Source organism: Coregonus clupeaformis, unplaced genomic scaffold (assembly GCF_020615455.1).
Source record: "Coregonus clupeaformis isolate EN_2021a unplaced genomic scaffold, ASM2061545v1 scaf0374, whole genome shotgun sequence".
In the NCBI taxonomy this organism is placed as follows: domain Eukaryota; kingdom Metazoa; phylum Chordata; class Actinopteri; order Salmoniformes; family Salmonidae; genus Coregonus; species Coregonus clupeaformis.
This window is the reverse complement of record NW_025533829.1, coordinates 324,606-334,698: the sequence shown is the minus strand read 5'-3', so window position 1 is coordinate 334,698 and position 10,093 is coordinate 324,606.

Below are 10,093 nucleotides of genomic sequence, written 5' to 3'. Positions count from 1 at the left end.
TCAATAACAGAGCAATTCCAATGTCATGATTTTGACTTTTATATTGAAAGATCACATTGATGCAGTAATTGATTCAGAATACAGAATTGTTTGTATTCATACATGTATATGGGTGATTTAAATATTCTCATCTGATCATAAATGGATCAACAATGATCCCAGTTTCTGATTTGACTGGTTTGCCAGTACTACAGTTTACATCAAGAGAAAAAGAGACACATTTACAGAGGATTGCAACAGCCAAGAGGTGATCAGGTAGACAGTAAAAGTCTGAAGCCTGAGTGTCAGTCTGTATGTGCCATCATGCCATCTGTTTAGCAAGACCACTAACAGATCTGGGACCAGGCTACAAAGAATGTGCTATGTCTAAACATTTATTTTCTTACAATAATGTTAAAAAAGGGGAATTGAACCAGATCATAGCCCTATTGGAAGACTGTTACAGTTTTTTACAATCACTTTGGCACTAATTTCAGAACCTTGACATCATTTTTCAAAACTCTAGACACAAAACTCAAAACGGTCATCACTTGTAACACAGGCTGTCCAATGTTCAAAACATTGCATTGTGCATTCATATCTTTAAAGAACTATTGCACTTGCACAATCATTGGTTCAAAAAACAAATGTATTGTGAAATACCAATGAAACGTTAATTTAGATCACCCACACACAAGCAACCGATAGTTTCACTGTGTCATTGTACGAACAATCATTAAATATTGTAGTACAAAATAAGTGATACATGTTTCATTATGGTACTACATGTAAATACATCCCTGTAAAAGTACTGAAAAACAATACAGTACTGTAAAACATCAAATGCAGTGTTCCTCAACTTGCTTGCTTGTACTGTAAAAAGCAAAAATAGGAGTGATTACTGTACTTCTACATTTTCATCAACTCTGTCTTGTGGATTTGGCCACAGGTTCTAATCTACATCACAATGGATGTTTTCATTAGCCAAACATCTTGGAAAAAACCTTCGGGCATGGCGAATCCAGGCCTGACACTGGTCTGCCGTGACGTCATTGCATGCGTCATCCATGGCCTGGAGAAGAGTCACTTGTTCATGAGGGTGCCTATCATAAACCTTCCATCTCCATGTGGAGAGAAATTCCTCAATCGGGTTAAGGAAAGAAGAGTATGGGGGAAAATACAGGGTGGTAAATTGTGCATGGGCCTGAAACCATGCTTGCACCATATGAGCATGGTGGAACCTGACATTATCCCACACAATGACATAGGTCACACCATCAGCTCTACAGACCTGATCGAGCTCATCAAGGAAGGTTACAAGGAGAGCTGCGTTATATCCAGTTGAAGCTCGCATCCGTTACAAGACCATGGTGCTTGCCTATGGAGCAGTGAGGGGAACGGCACCTCCGTACCTTCAGGCTCTGATCAGTCCCTACACCCAAACGAGGGCATTGCGTTCATCCACCTCTGGCCTGCTGGCTCCCCTTCCTCTGCGGAAGCATAGTTCCCGCTCAGCCCAGTCAAAACTGTTCGCTGCTCTGGCACCCCAATGGTGGAACAAGCTCCCTCACGACGCCAGGACAGCGGAGTCACTCACCACCTTCCGGAGACATTTGAAACCCCACCTCTTTAAGGAATACCTGGGATAGGATAAAGTAATCCTTCTAACCCACCCCCCCCAATTTTTTTTTAAATAATTGTAAAGTGGTTATCCCACTGGCTATAGGGTTAATGCACCAATTTGTAAGTCACTCTGGATAAGAGCGTCTGCTAAATGACGTAAATGTGCCCTTGAGCAAGGCACTTAACCCTAATTGCTCATGTAAGTCGCTCTGGATAAGAGCGTCTGCTAAATGACTAAAATGTAAATGTAAATATGATCCAATACGAGGTCTGCGTCCCACCACACCATCTTCTGATATAGCCGCACACATGGTAACGTTGGCCCCACGTTGTCCAGGTACTTGGATGGTTGCCCGCTGGCCAATGAAATTCCGACCTCTTCTCCTTGTCTTGGCCAGGTTAAAGCCTGCCTCATACAAATATATGAATTTGTGATGGTTATCATCAGCATCCAGCTCCATCACCCTCTAAAAATACATTTTGGAAAGAGATTTACTGATTACTGTACAATGTAGAATTAAAGAATGATGATTAAATATTACATCCATAGATAATGTAGTCTAATTGGTTCATGCTCCACACTAATTGGTGACAATTAATCTCGTTATCTTGAAACTTTCATGATCTAAACATGGAATATTGTTTGTCTGTTTCCATACAACTATGCATTAAGAGTAATGCAACAGTTACTTATCATTTTGAGCAATTGTATCAATTGATAGTTGGATAATTGTAATGAAATGAATAGACACTCATCTGAAATGTAATGTGTGAATTGCCTTTTGAAATAGTAGTACTTTGATGTTAAGTTGTGTCATATTGAACAGGTGACTTTTGTTAAATGAACAAATGATCTTAGTTTTATGTGTATTGTATCCAAGCAATTGATAACAGTGTTAGAGTTTTGAAAAATGTGCATTTTGATCATTGGTTGTGAGTTTTGTGTCTAGAGTTTTGAAAAATGACGTCAAGGTTCTGAAATTAGTGCCAAAGTGATTGTAAAAAACTGTAACCACTAACATTACCGTATGATATTCTAATCTTGGAATGAGGTAATCACTAACATTACAGTATGATATTCTAATATTGGAATGAGGTAATCACTAACATTAGAGTATGATATTCTAATATTGGAATGAGGCAATCACTAACATTACAGTATGATATGCTAATATTGTAATGAGGTAATCACTAACATTACAGTGTGATATTCGAATATTCTAATGCCAGTGAGCAAATCTCCAATCTCCACCCTATTCCCTATGTAGTGCACTACTTTAGATCTGGTCAGAAGTAGCCTAGTGCACTACGTAGGGAACAGGGTGTCATTTGGGCCAGAGTCAGTAACTCCCCTGGGTATGAATTCTCTCTCTATCTTATCTGTCTTCTATATTATGTTCTCCTCTCCTCCGCTCTTCTCTCCTCTATTCACTCTATTCTATCATCCACACCACATGCCAGCTTCAACACAATCCATTTACAAGTTAAAGACGCACCTTGGAATAAATAGCAAAGGAAAACTACTACTAGATGTATTTTTTATTTCCCATCACCATGAATCATATTTAATAACTGAACAGTAGCAGACCTAACTTCATCTGTTCCTGACTCTGGGTAGTGGATTAAAAAGACCATCAATCTCCAATGATATTAAAGTACAATTCTGAACATTACTGATATACTGAGTGACAAGTCAAGATAGCTGATGTTTTTATTGTTTGGTTAACAGCACCACCTGCTGGACAGGTTTAATGTTGCTTGACTGAGCAGTACGGGAGAATAAAATATGCAAAATTTAGGGCCGGTTTCCCGGACATCTCCATTGAACATGCTTTTTAGTCTAGGACTAGGCTTCATCTGTGTCCGGGAAACCGGCCCATATAGTTCAAGTAGCAAGTAAGTAACACTACCTGTTCCATGATACTGAGGAAAATTACATTGAGACAGAGAACCAATTGAGAAAACATTTCAATGGTTCTGAATGACAACCAACATACATTAACAGCATACATCATGATTAATGTAAATGTATAAGATTAAAACGTTGCACTACAAATAATATGAATGCATTGAATTGTAATTCATAACATCTTCTGAAGATCAAATCAATCAAATCATTGTACATAAAAACAGAGCAGAATGAATCATCACATCTGGGGACCATCACCACCAGCATGACTAGTATCTATGTGGACCCTACTACAGTTTAACCAGCTCAGCTATAGACTACACCAGCATGACTAGTATCTACAGTGGGGGAAAAAAGTATTTAGTCAGCCACCAATTGTGCAAGTTCTCCCACTTAAAAAGATGAGAGAGGCCTGTAATGTTCATCATAGGTACACATCAAATATGAGAGACAAATTGAGGAAAAAAATTCCAGAAAATCACATTGTAGGATTTTTAAGGAATTTATTTGCAAATTATGGTGGAAAATAAGTATTTGGTCACCTACAAACAAGCAAGATTTCTGGCTCTCACAGACCTGTAACTTCTTCTTTAAGAGGCTCTTCTGTCCTCCACTCGTTACCTGTATTAATGGCACCTGTTTGAACTTGTTATCAGTATAAAAGACACCTGTCCACAACCTCAAACAGTCACACTCCAAACTCCACTATGGCCAAGACCAAAGAGCTGTCAAAGGACACCAGAAACAAAATTGTAGACCTGCACCAGGCTGGGAAGACTGAATCTGCAATAGGTAAGCAGCTTGGTTTGAAGAAATCAACTGTGGGAGCAATTATTAGGAAATGGAAGGCATACAAGACCACTGATAATCTCCCTCGATCTGGGGCTCCACGCAAGATCTCACCCCGTGGGGTCAAAATGATCACAAGACCGGTGAGCAAAATCCCAGAACCACACGGGGGGACCTAGTGAATGACCTGCAGAGAGCTGGGACCAAAGTAACAAAGCCTACCATCAGTAACACACCACGCCGCCAGGGACTTAAATCCTGCAGTGCCAGACGTGTCCCCCTGCTTAAGCCAGTACATGTCCAGGCCCGTGCTAGAGTGCATTTGGATGATCCAGAAGAGGATTGGGAGAATGTCATATGGTCATATGAAACCAAAATATAACTTTTTGGTCAAAACTCAACTCGTCGTGTTTGGAGGACAAAGAATGCTGAATTGCATCCAAAGAACACCATACCTACTGTGAAGCATGGGGGTGGAAACATCATGCTTTGGGGCTGTTTTTCTGCAAAGGGACCAGGACGACTGATCCGTGTAAAGGAAAGAATGAATGGGGCCATGTATCGTGAGATTTTGAGTGAAAACCTCCTTCCATCAGCAAGGGCATTGAAGATGAAACGTGGCTGGGTCTTTCAGTATGACAATGATCCCAAACACACCGCCCGGGCAACGAAGGAGTGGCTTCGAAAGCATTTCAAGGTCCTGGAATGGCCTAGCCAGTCTCCAGATCTCAACCCCATAGAAAATCTTTGGAGGGAGTTGAAAGTCTGTGTTGCCCAGCGACAGCCCCAAAACATCACGCTCTAGAGGAGATCTGCATGGAGAAAGGGCCAAAATACCGTGTGTGAAAACCTTGTGAAGACTTACAGAAAACGTTTGACCTGTGTCATTGCCAACAAAGGGTATATAACAAAGTATTGAGAAACTTTTGTTATTGACCAAATACTTATTTTCCACCATAATTTGCAAATAAATTCATAAAAAATCCTACAATGTGATTTTCTGGATTTTTTTCCTCATTTTGTCTGTCATAGTTGACGTGTACCTATGATGAAAATTACAGGCCTCTCTCATCTTTTTAAGTGGGAGAACTTTCACAATTGGTGGCTGACTAAATACTTTTTTCCCCCACTGTATGTGGACCCTACTACAGTTTAACCAGCTCAGCTATAGACTACACCAGCATGACTAGTATCTATGTGGACCCTACTACAGTTTAACCAGCTCAGCTATGGACTACACCAGCATGACTAGTATCTATGTGGATCCTACTACAGTTTAACCAGCTCAGCTATAGACTACACCAGCATGACTAGTATCTATGTGGACTCTACTACAGTTTAACCAGCTCAGCAGTCCCAGAGAGCCAAAACCCAGGATAGAGGGGCTGAGTGAATGTGGTCTGGACTCTGTGGAGGAGGGTCATTGTGTCAGAGACACTGTAGAAGGACAGAGTACCTGCCTTGTGATCCAGGTACACTCCTACTCTGGAGGACTGAGGGCCTGATACTTTAGTCTTAACATGATTGTGTCTGAACCAATAACTACCTCTATAACACTGTAAACTCCAGGACTTGTCATTCTCTCCAAATGCACCATCTGTCTCTGTTCTGCTGATGTCTTTATATGAGACTGCTGTAACACACTCCCCACTCCACTCCACTCCACTTCCCAGTAACAGCGTCCAGACAGACCCTCTCTACACAGAACCTGGTAGGTGTTTGTGAATCTGTCTGGATGAACAGGATATGGATGGACTTGGCATATATAGGTCACCTTTCTGTTCCCTTCAGACAGAGAGAGGCGTTTGTGTGCTGTGTTTGGGTCCAGTGTGAGCTGACAGGAATCTGGGAGAAGAGCAGAGCAGAGACCAATGAGGGGAGTTAGAACAATAAGTTAAGTCAGATACTGTATCTACCCTGTCTTTGATTAGAGCACAGCAGAGATCAAATCAGAGAAATATGAGGAGTCAGATAGATACCCAGTCTTTGATTAGATCTACTATTGCTATATTTACATTTACATTTTAGTCATTTAGCAGACGCTCTTATCCAGAGCGACTTACAGTTAGTGAATACATATATATATATATATATTTTTCATACTGGTCCCCCGTGGGAATTGAACCCACAACCCTGGCGTTGCAAATTCCATGCTCTATCAACTGAGCTACATCCCTGCCAGCCATTCCCTCCCCTACCCTGGACAACTGGGCACTGCCCATGAGTCTCCCGGTCGCGGCCGGCTGCGACAGAGCCTGGAATCGAACCAGGATCTCTAGTGGCACAGCTAGCACTGCGATGCAGTGCCTTAGACCACTGCACCACTCAGGAGACTGATTTCTAGAGGGATTGTTAGGAGTGTCAGTAAAAAGAGACTGTTAGTTACTTCAGAATAAAGAGACTCACGTTGTAATAACTGTTCTCTGGTCTTGGGCTCTGGAGGCAGTACAACATCCACTATATTCACTACAGACACACAAACACATTCACAGAGAGAGGGAATGTTATCATCACACCATATTCCACATGTATATGACTAGTAGGGAACTTTCAATGGTCTAAAGTTGATGTTCTTATTATTTTCAACACACCTGTAGTGGAGATCTTGGTCCATTCTCCTTTAAGGACGTCTTCTAGTTTCTCTCTCAGTTCAGACACAGTCTTACTCACATCTCCAAAGTACTGAAGAGGACGGACAACGATGCTGGGTAAGTCTGAAGATACACTGGTACTGGAGAGAGACTGATAACTCTGGAGAGAGAGAGAGAGGGAGAGAGAGAGAGAGAGAGAGAGAGAGAGAGAGAGAGAGAGAGAGAGAGAGAGAGAGAGAGAGAGAGAGAGAGAGAGCAGAACCAAATGATTGAGAGTTTTAATTTCATATCACATGTATCAAGGCAGTTGAGTTACCTGGAGGAAATGGATGTGATCCTCTGTGTGTGAGAGCTGCTCCAGCTCAGTGCTTCTCTTCCTCAGCTCAGCTATCTCCTGCTCCAGTTCCTCCAGGAGTCCTTCAGCTTGACTCACTTGAGCCTTCTCTTGGGCTCTGATCAGCTCCTTCACCTCATCTCAATGGAGCGGAACAGCTCAGTAAAGATCTTATCACTGTCCACCACTGCTGCCTGTGCAGAGCGCTGTTAAGAGAGAGAGAGAGAGAGACTTGTCTTACTTTAATGAGCCATCCTCATTACACTAACACCCCCACCCCTAAAAGCACATTGCGTGACACCACAACCTCCACACAATCACATTATCCAGTACCCAACACCACAGTACAATACACCATCCAGCACCACATTCCAACCGTCCATCCAACCCCTCCTCTCCAGCCGTACAGACAGCCCCCCTGAGCCCCCATACCTCCTGAAACATCTCCACACTGTTGATCATTTTGTACAACTCAAACTCAACCCTAAGGCGTCAACAGTAATGGCATTACCCTGGCAACACAGAAAAAACATGATGAACAGTCTGTCATTGCAGAAAACGGACACCCCTCCCCAACTCCCAGGTCAACCAGCTATTGGTGTCCAGGGCTCCATGTAATACCCTCCACTGGAGGACCCCTGACCTTTCCAGCACTGGGAGCTTATAGAGCACCCTCCACCTATACCCTGCCATGCTCTCAGCCCCCACAACCCCCTGCCACTGATGCCCCTTCACTCCCGCTAAGCTCCTGATGTGTCTAACCTTGACACTGAGGGTGTACAGCACCTTACCACCTCCTCAAACTTCCCAGGCTCAGAGTGTTAAAAGTCAGTAAGTCCTCCGGACTCTCCTGCCAGTCCCCAGTCTCTGCTGTCACTTGCAGTGGTGGAAACGGTGGTGGCCCCTCCTCAGGCTGCTCCAGCCCCCTCCTCACTGGGTCAGGCAGAGCCTCCTGGACCTCCCCCATGACTCTCTCCAGCAGCAATTCAGTCACCTCTGGTCGACAAAAATTTATTTTTCTAGTAAATTAATTGTCAAATTCATCAACCAGCACAGAGCCACTCTGCCTTCTCGAACAAGTAGCCAACTCAACAAGCCCCGCCGTCAGCGGCAGCGAGCACTCTGCCTTCTAGCACAAGCGAGGGGCATGTTGAGGTAAATGTTCTAACTGCGATGGTTGCATGATTTATTGGTGGGCTGGAATATATGCGATATTAAGATGATGTCATAATGCATGTTTACTAGGGATGAGGTTAGCACATCTGACTAGTGATTATTTGGCCGGTGTTCAATACCTGCTAGAGTTAATATTTTGTTGCTCTCCCAAAAGCAACACAGGCCTAATACGAGATATATAGCTAACTGTAAAGTAATGAGTGACCTTTTATGAAAATCATAGGGAATAGTCTTTGGTTGCATGCTATTTTATGCTTGTAGCCTATAACTGATGCTTTGTGGTCTTATGCAGCAATCTATTGGAAACATTTAGCAATTAAAAGTTATTAATTCACGTAAAGACATTGGTGAGGCAGCTGAGAAATAAAGTGTATTTTTCTTATTAATTCTGGAGATCAGTCTCAAACCTGCCCCACCTATGACATGCCAATTGCTGGACTTTCACATAGAGGTTACTAGGTCACACCCAGTTCAAACCACATTTAAAAAATAAAACAAATATGTTGTTTATCAAGTGTTCTGCCTTGCAATAATACATATAATAAAATGACTAATAAAGGTTACATAGGTTTTATTTAAAAAATAACAATAAATGCTATTTAGTACTATAATGGTATTTACTAACATAAAATTATTACTAAAATAGTTTCTAAACGTGTTCTAGGCTACCCTCCCCTAGAATTAGGGTTAGGGGTTAGAGTTAAGGCTAAAATAGGTTATAAGTAGGGTTAGAGTTTCTGTATAGTACTTTGTGACATCTGCTGATGTAAAAAGGACTTTATAAACATTTGATTGATTGATTGTTAGGTTTAGGTTATTTAAAGCAAAAAAAATGAATAGGTTTATAGCCCTCTTGCTGCTCCCTGTGGCCTTCTGTGGGTACTACATACCACATTCACGACACTTGCTAGGATCATTATCTGAGGTAGCAACTGTGTCAGATCTATAAATCAATGAGCTACACTTATCCATTTAGTTTACAACTCAGTGAACCTGCGCAGCATTCGCTCAATGCAATGCCTACGAACTTACAGATTTCGACGCATATCAAATTACCCAGCAGTAATATAGAAACAATAAATTGAAAAAAAAATGTAAAAGGTTATTTCTTCATTGAAAATATGTATTCTGGCTGTTTAAAAATCGGCCACATCTTGAAAAAGAGGACGAACATGCGTTTTGTTTAGGTTATACACCTTTTTCTGAAAGAAAATATGATTAACTGTGACCAGAAAATGTTAATTGTTTGATTGCTATGCGCCAACCATATGTAGCACTGTGGGTCACCACAACGTGTACCCAGGTGAACAGTGAGTTTGCTCACCAAGTAGTCATAACCTTGTTAATAATAAGTTACCTGAGGTAAAGCTACAATGTTAATACGGGCTGGTCTCATTACCAACAATAGTGAAGCTGGCATTGTGACGCAGAACAATGGGCTGGGAATATAACTTTCATTAGGCGAGTTGGTGCCACAGAGCTCAAAACAACTAATAGGAGCTGGCAGGGTGAAACATGCCCTATTATTTCTAAACTACGGCAAGCATCTGGGACATATGGCAATATTATGAAACTGGGCTCCATGGCGGATGCAATGAAGTAGTTTTATCAGAAAAAGGTGTTAAAAATGTATTGTGTCCAGCCTAGTCCTAGCCCCCGCTGCCGGCTGGTCACGCTTGTCTGCACCAGCAT